Source organism: Lycium barbarum, chromosome 4 (genome assembly GCF_019175385.1).
Source record: "Lycium barbarum isolate Lr01 chromosome 4, ASM1917538v2, whole genome shotgun sequence".
Classification (NCBI taxonomy): Eukaryota; Viridiplantae; Streptophyta; class Magnoliopsida; order Solanales; family Solanaceae; genus Lycium; species Lycium barbarum.
In genome coordinates, this window is record NC_083340.1 from 77,103,072 (window position 1) to 77,112,117 (window position 9,046).

At 41.7% G+C, this 9,046-nt stretch overlaps 1 long non-coding RNA gene across 1 annotated transcript; it reads left to right on the top strand.

Moving 5' to 3' along the window:
- The first annotated feature begins 1,327 nt into the window (after positions 1-1,327).
- Positions 1,328-3,821, top strand: LOC132638452 (uncharacterized). The gene is made up of 3 exons (XR_009581740.1): positions 1,328-1,695; positions 2,606-2,656; positions 3,786-3,821. It is a non-coding gene; the product is annotated as an uncharacterized LOC132638452 (long non-coding RNA).
- Positions 3,822-9,046: the final 5,225 nt, after the last annotated feature.

Sequence of the window (9,046 nt, forward strand, 5' to 3'; positions counted from 1 at the left end):
CATCAAAATCTACCATTTCTAGCTCATGCAAATCAATCATAGTACGACGATCACAAATCACAATCACACAATTCCTATATACTCGGCTAGCTATTACCGATTCACCCACGGGTGTAGACACCTCAAAAGGTTTGATAGACTCCGGCTTAATTATAAATCGACCCGCAATATATGGAGTAACATATGATAATGTGGAGCCCGAATCAATCAAAGCATATACATCATGAGAGAATACCGATAATATACCTGTGACCACGTCAGGAGAAGACTCAAGATCTTGGCGTCCAGCCAAAGCATAAATACGGTGCTGAGGACCGCTAGTACTGGGAGCTCTGCCTCTACCTCTACCATGGCCGACTGGCGCATGTCCACCTGGCCCCGTAGGGCGCACAGATGCCGAAGATCCAGCTACCGACCCTAATGGTTGGGTCCTACCTCTACCATGTACTGAGGGGCAATCACGCATAATATGGCCTGGTCGACCACATGAATAGCAACCATCTGAACCCAATCGGCATTGACCCCAATGCGACTTCCCACACTGGGAACATCGTGGTATAGGTGGCCTTGACTGGCCTGAATCACCTCTAAACTGGGACCCCGAATAACTCTGACTCGGCCCGGGATGAGTAGATCTATCAAGGCTCTGGCCTGAAAACCGTGGAGGTGCACTGGTCGTAGAATAGCCCGAATGTCTAGGGAACTGTTGCCTGTGTCCGCCTCTGGACTCGTTTATTGGGCCCGAAGATCTGGCCCTCTTGCTATATCCCCTATCATGTTCCCGTTCACTTCTCCGCTGCTGTAGGCTTTCCTCTAAGTTCTGAGCATGTGCCTGAATGCATGCAATGTCCATACCATCCTGAAGGGACGCAGTCAAGCATTTATCCATCAGGTGGGGCCCAAGGCCCTTTACAAATCGGTGTACCCTGTCGCCTATATCTGCTACCATGGCCGAAGCATACCTGGCCAAGAAGTTAAAACGGAGGCTTTACTCTAGGGCACTCATACTGCCTTGCCTCAAATTTAAGAATTTATCGGCCCTTGCACGCCGAACTTCTGGAGGAATGTAATGACGGAGAAAAGCATCAACAAACTCTTGCCATACCGGGGGAGGTGCATTGGATCCTCACGAAGCCATCTATACTGTTACATCCGACATTTTTGCATATTCGAAAAAATTCGAGATAACTTGACTTGTAAGGAATAAGGCCATATTTGGACCTTACTTGGTATGAATGTGTCGGCTAGGATAACATTGGTGTGGAATTACGAAAGGAGCCCAAGGGAAAAATTGGAATTTTGGAAACTTGTTCCATGAATCATAATATTTAGCCTACAATTTGGGCTCACAAAATAATAAGAAAAATGAGGCCCAATTTGAGATAGGGTGGCCGGCCAAGAGGCCTTTGGCCCAAGCCCACCAATTAGTCATGTGACTAATTATATTAAGAGATAAGACTTCAAGAAACTTCAAGAAAATTCAAGCAAAAACAAGAACAAAAAAAAAAGAGAGGGGCAATCGGCCAAAGAGGAAGAGAAAGAGAAAAAGAAAAGAAAATTTCTTGGAGCTAAATTCTTGGTTCAAAAATCCATTTCTTGTGGGATTATTACTAAGTGCAAGATTCTCTACAACTTGGTACAATTATTTTGGCAAGAAACTATCTTTGGTAGCAAGGAGAATTTGTTGGTAAAAAGGTAAGAATCTTATGTTCTTTTCATGTTATGAAGCTTTGTTTATGTTGTGGAATGTAGGAATAGGTAGAAACTATGGAAATATGGAAGTTCGTATGGTATTGGTATGTATGCATATGTATGGCCGTGTGTGTGCATAATTGTGTGGTTGAGATGTGTTGAATTTTGTATTGTATCCTAGTTGTGATTATGATGGAATTTATATTGGAAGTGAAAGTTGAATGAATTAGGGGAAGTTGGAAAATATAGCATGTGGCCGTGTGGTGTGATGTGGATGATGGAAGGTGAATTAAATCTTGTTAGTATGTTAAGTGTGTTATTGTGAAGTGAATGAAAGAATAATGGTTTTTGTCATCATGGAAGAATGGTTGTTAAGTTGTTGTAGGAAATTATGCAAATTTATTGTCACTTATGTAAAAATGGAAATGGAAGTATTAAGAGGAAAATTATGGTTGTCATTGATGAAGTTGAAAGATAGAAATATATCATGAACATGTTTGCTAAAAGATTGGAAGTTGTGGGTGAATTATGCTTTTGGTAGGAAACTTGTATATTGTGCATACTTTATGTATATTTGGTGAAAACGATAGGATATGCCTTTGAATCATGTTTTAGTGATCTTGATGAGTGATGAATATGAAAATAATAAGTTTGGTTTGGAAGTGTAAAGTCGGAATGAAAGATGTTACGTTATGACGGAAAGATGGCAAATTGTGCCATATTATGTGTTTTGAAATATTTGTGGTCATTATGGATATTGTTGTTGGGTTGCGTTGATTGTTTGGCTGTGTTTAACTTTTGGGGATGTTATATGTATAAAGGAAATGCTGCCGAAATTTCGGTAGGCAAATATGTAATGAATTTGGAGTCTTAAGTCTTGAATTTGACAATTGGTAAACATGACCATTTGTAGATTCTGGACGAGATTGGAATCGAAGCCAAGCGAGCGTAAGGCGCAATCGAGGTATGTAAAGCCTACCCCTTTATTCTTAGGCATGTTCTGAATGTAATAGGCTCGGCCGCGAGCCTTGAATACGACTCCGTTCCTCGGAATTCGAGATGGAAATCCGCTCCAATTCCTTCGGTACGATTGAAACCATTTCCTTATAAAATGCCTTTAAAGTGAACTTTTGTACGAAACTTTCCTAAACGAAGTCGGAATTCTTCCAAATGACTATGGATGACCTCATAAGGTCTATTATCAGTAACTTACGTATGTCGCCTCGGGTTGGTCCGAGGTGGGCCCACGAAGCCCCGATACCTCTTGTATGACCTAAATTGCCTTATTCCTGTCCGTTTTTCAAAAGTAACATCTGGACTATTATTCTGATCATGATATGACTATTTTATATAAATCCTACGAAATGGTTCTGATATCTGGAAATCTGATTTCGGTGATAATCTGTCGTGCCTTCCCAAGTAGGATATAGGCGCGTATTATGAACACTATCCGAATACTCTGATTTGACTCGCCATATGGCCTACCTCAATTTGATTGGGTCTGTATAATGATTTGTATGTATGTGGTTTCTCATTAATCAGTTCGTGCATGTGCTATGATCCCTTTCACCGGATCCCGGGCCGGTTTATATCGTGCGGATGGGCCGCCGAGTCCCTTGTCGGGGGGCCAGGTCCCATGTATGAATTCCGAAGTATGATGTGTTCGGTTCCGGGGTACTTTGGTATATGTCCGTCCCCGGTTACCGTGAATATGTTACGAAGTATGATGTGTCCGGTTTCCCGGCGTGTGATCTTTCCCCGGGGTTACCGTGGTTATGATATGATGTGTTATGTGACGGAGATGTTCGAAGATATGAAATCTTCTGAAATATGATATGTTGTGGCGCCAAAGGCAGAAGTGGCGACCACGTTCCTGTGCCCTGTTATGATTCCGTCTGTCCCTATGGATTGTGATTCTGCCCGTCCGTCTGGACCATGATCCTGTCCGTCCGTTTGATTTATGGTTCTGTCCGCTATATTTCTGTGCTTCCGGTTCAGACTATGATTATGTTCGTTATGTTTCTGCTTTACATACTCGGTACATTTTTCGTACTGACCCCCGGTTCTTCGGGGGCTGCGTTACATGCCCGCAGGTACAGACGCACCTGAAGATACGCCGCCAGTCTAGGGCTTAGATTCTGCTATTTTGAAGAGATCCTTTGGTCTGGAGCGTGTACTTTTGGTATATATCTTCTGTCTTCTGTATATTCTGTATGTATGGCAACTCCGGGTACGGCGGGGCCCTGTCCCGTCATATGACTCTGTCGGTCTGTTTAGAGGTTTGTGGACATGTTTGTGGGTTAGGGTCTTTCTGTACGGATGTGTGTATATGTTGTGTTTGGGGCGATCCCATTCGCCGCGGCGGCCGGTCCGCATATGTTTATATGTTGCTTTGTTGGCCGGTGTGGCCTTTGTTGGTATTTTCTGTGCGCAGGGCTATTTTGGATAGTCCGTAAAACAAAGGAAACTCTGCCAAAATTTTTCTGGAAATTATCTATATTTGAAATATAGCCTTGACGGCTTCTGCTTTATACTTGAATGCGTTTGATAACATTTGAGATAACATTAGATAGATGTGTTTGGGTGCCCAGATCGGGTACTAGTCACGGCCTACGGGGTTGGGTCGTGACACATACTGTATACCACTGGATCGAGACATCTCTCAATCTATATGACGCTAGCTCTACCGACTCGGTGTCTGAAGCATGTATCAACCGGAGCGTCTTTAGCATACCATCAATAAAGTCCTGGGGATCCTCCTCCGGTTTTGAACCAAAGAATTCCGGAGGGTTCAAAGTAATGAAATCACGGGCTCTTGCACTAACAACCCTATCACCATACCCTGAACTTTGCCTCTGAGCCTGGGCCGCAACCAACTGGGTCAATAAATTAATGGCCTCTTTCACATCCTGGCCCGAAGCATCTGGTGGAGGAGCTGGAGGTGCTGGAGCTGGGGCTGAGGCTCCCTCACGCTCCTCAGAGACGGGCACTGTCTGGGAGGACTGAGATTGAGCCGCACTCTGGGACTCATCTTCCTCTACTACCGGTGGCGGTGCTCTTTCAGCCCGCTTTTCTGCCACCGTCTTGCCCTTTTGGGCTGCTGTAGCCTTTTTCTTTTTAGGCATCTCTGAAATACACAACACACGATTTAGGAACAAGAATTTCTTACATCATAGCTCTATCGCACGATTCTTATGGAGAAAGAAGGTCAATCATTCCTAAAATGCCCACAGCTTCTTGTTTATAAGTGTGGCGCACAACACACCTATAACCAATACTCTACTAGACACGGCTCATAGACACACCCAAGGACTGAACTGCTCTGATACCACTTTTTGTCACGACCCGACTCGGGGCCGCGACGAGCACCCGGTGCTAGCCCACCCGGGCACCCTCTTAGCTTACTCTTATGCTTACATCTAGGTGAGCCACATAATTATACATGCATTTCCATTCATTCGTCAACTAGTCCCATTTGGACAACATCATCTTTAATCATCATAGGCATTTGTGCCACAACAATGTACAGGGGCCGACGAGGCCAACAAAATGACATACAAAATATAGGCCGACAAGGCCGGACATATCTAACCATATACACGTGACTACAAGCCTCTAAGAAGAGTATAACATATCACATTAGCGGGACAGGACCCCGCTATGCCCATAATTATATACACAAAAGAATGAGTACCCAAAAGATATGGCTCCGAAGGAAATGGAGCTCTCTATGTAATCTCTGAATAGGCAGCTATGGATCAAGTCTGTCTCCCTGTGCACCTGCGGGCATGACGCAGCGTCCACAAACAAAAGGACGTCAGTACGAAGAATGTACTGAGTATGTAAAGCATGAGCAACATCAATAAATAAGCATCATGAACAACATATGAAATAGCGTAGGAGGGGAGACAATAATATCATCGTCATAGTACTTACCTGCCTTTCGTAGGACTTTCCATTTTTCATACGTATTTGTACACCTACGTCATCATCCGTATTCCATAATAGTACTCGTACCATACTTGTGCTCATATTCGTATACATGTCCTTATTCGTATTCTTATACATAGTCTTATCACATTCATATTCATATTATATACATAGTCATTTCATATACATAGCATTTACATAGCATACCCGACCTCTTAGGATCGGTGTTTCATACATACTTGGCCAACCAAGGCTCAAGGTTACTCATACCTGGCCCTACCAAGGCTTCAGGGTTATCCGTACCCTCTGCAGAGGTGTGTGCGCGTTTCGTAATCGTATACATACTTTATACTTATTCATATACATATATCCTACCTGGCGTTATAAGCTCAGGGTGTCATTATAGGCCTTCATAGGCACATGTAAGTATAATAGCCCGTAGGCACCTTTAGCATCATTATTATTATAATTGCCATCACTATTATCATCATTTTCGCTACGTCTATATCTTATGCTTACTCGTCATATGGGGTGCGTAGTACAATCGTAGCACACATCGAGGATCGTGAGCTTATGAGCTCGGAGTGTTAATCGTTTTGAATACAACATACTCATATAGAGGGTTCAAGAGTTTGGCCAAGGAACCATGCCTTATGAAAGAAGGGTTAGCCTTACATACCTTTTCGTCGGACTATTCTACACTTGCACGCTTCCTTCCAATGCTAGCGTCTATACCTTCATTAATATCATAACAATGGCCATTAGTCATTCACATTATCCACATTATTTAGATTCCTTAATTTGCCTCTAATTCACCCATATTCATGGTCATAACATCCAACTTCGTCCATTCGTCTAAAGTTAGAGTTCATGATCTTAGTACCATTTATAATACACTCATATCACAACACAACAACATTCATGATTCAATTCAAACTATTCCTCAAAATGTCACTATTCATCATTCATGACCTACTTGACCATATTTTCTACAATCCATGTATTTCAACTCTTCAATACCTTAAAAATCATGTAAAAATCATGAATATTACCTTAGAAGTTGTAGGAACAAGCTTTGGTTAATAATACTCCACTTTGAGCAAAACCCTAGTTTTTCTGCATTCGTATTTCTTGACCTAGATGATCTTTGATGATGTTCTTACTCTTGATTCACCTTGTTTTATGTTGTTGATCCATAAATATCCTTGAAAACTTGTATAATAAATGTAGAGAGAGGTTTTAGAGAGAAGTGGTGTAATGTTGTAATGAATTAAAACAAGTCTTCGTCCTCATATTTAATGAATTGAAAATCTGTGCTGTGGGGAACAGTGGTCGTCCATGGAGGTTTACGGTCCGTATTCCAATTTATGGACCGTCCCTCGTGGTCGTCTTTAACCCTAAGCAGAACCAGAAACTTTGGCGGCATGCATGGTGATTTACGACCATGGTTTACGGGCCGTAAATCACTTTACGGTCCGTCCACCAGGTCGTTTTTAACCATTTACTCGACTGGCAGAAAGTTGAAGTTTTTGCATGCCACTTTACGACTGCCAGTTTACGGACTGTATTCCATTATACGGTCCGTATTTTGCACTTTACGACCACTGGGCAGGTTTGCCAACTTTCAACTTTTCACATTTCTCGACTTTTCGTTCTAATCATTCTCGTCCATATACGAACATTGCTCATGAAACATTATACCCTCGCACTCCTCGCACACATCACTAGTTCGTTTACTTGCATACCAACGAAAAATTTTCCGAGGTGTAACAGTTATGGGACTCGGTGGATAAAGTCATATCATCATACTTTCGTATCATCATGCATACATATACAAATACATATATATATACCGTACCCGGCCCTCTAGTGAGGGACTCGGTGAATGAAGTCATATCGTACCTGGCCCATTAAGGGACTCGGTGAATAGAATCATGCATGTGAACATCATATATCATATACATACCGTACCCGGCCCTCTAGTGAGGGACTCGGTGAATAGAATCATGCATGTGAACATCATATATCATATACATACCGTACCCGGCCCTCTAGTGAGGGACTCGGTGAATCAAATCATCATGTGCCCTCCTGGCCACCATAACACATCATCATCAGCATCATATCATCATATACATATACCGTACCCGGTCCATTAAGGGACTCGGTGAACAATGCAATGGAATGCGCACGATAACATACCCGGCCCGGGACTCGGTGAATAGACATATTGAGGCTTGCACGAGCAGAGTAGTGAGAAACTATATGCATATAAATCAAGACTCGATAGATAGGTGCGCAAATCGACGCTCGAGGATCATAAACACGTTTCGAGTCAATCCGAGTTAGTATGAAAACGTTATGGACGTTTTAGTACAGAACCTTCTACAAACATTTCAGAAGCCATTTTTGGAAATCAAAGCAACAATCATGTCAAGCACCTTTCGGATATCGTTATGGATCAAATCAAATATAGCTTTTGGAACCATATGTACATATCAAAATATATCAAAGACTCAATGGAATAATCGAACGTGCTAACATTTGAATATCAACACTTTAGTCATATCAATTATCTTTCGAATGTCATTCGGAAACATATCAAACAGAACTTCGGACATCATAGATCCGCATCAAACCATATGAAACAACTTATGGAAATCAAGGGTAGTAGCCATCCTAGTGGCTCTAAGAATAGGAGTTTCTTTGAAATCATACATATACATCATTTGTTCGTTTCATAAAGATCATGCCAAAAGAAAGAAAGGTAAGCCTTACATACCCGTCCCACGTCCAATTATCTACACTTATTTGTCCAAACTTGCTAATCTACATTCAAGAGAATTGACATAATCATTAGACACATCATCACACACTTGTCTTAGTTCTTCAAACAAATTTACTTATAATCTGTCGAAATTTCGGCTGCATCTCCCCTGTAAATACACCATCCCCGAGAATCTAACTCGGCCAAATTATCAACAAATCCGAGAATGCAACTCGGCCAATTTATCAACAATAATCCGAGAATTCCACTCGTCCACATTATTAACAATAATGCGAAATCTTCCAAACTTAGCAAGGACAATAACCACATTGTTTTCTTCCAATTCATGAACTACACCAACAATCTACATATTGACAACTTTGTCAATCAATTCAAAATACATTCTAACGTTAGTAATTTCTTTTACATAATTCGACAACACTTTTCTTATGTCCAATTCAATCACAACAACCAACTTACAACCTTCCAAACTCAATAAAATCAACACATTTCTCCCTTCCAAATTCATGCATTATACCCATAACTACACGTTGACAACATTATTCCTACAAGTATAAGATTTCATGCTAGTGTCACATTAGCTCCTTCAATAATCCCACAATGATCACAACTTCATTTCAAACCATCAAATCTTCA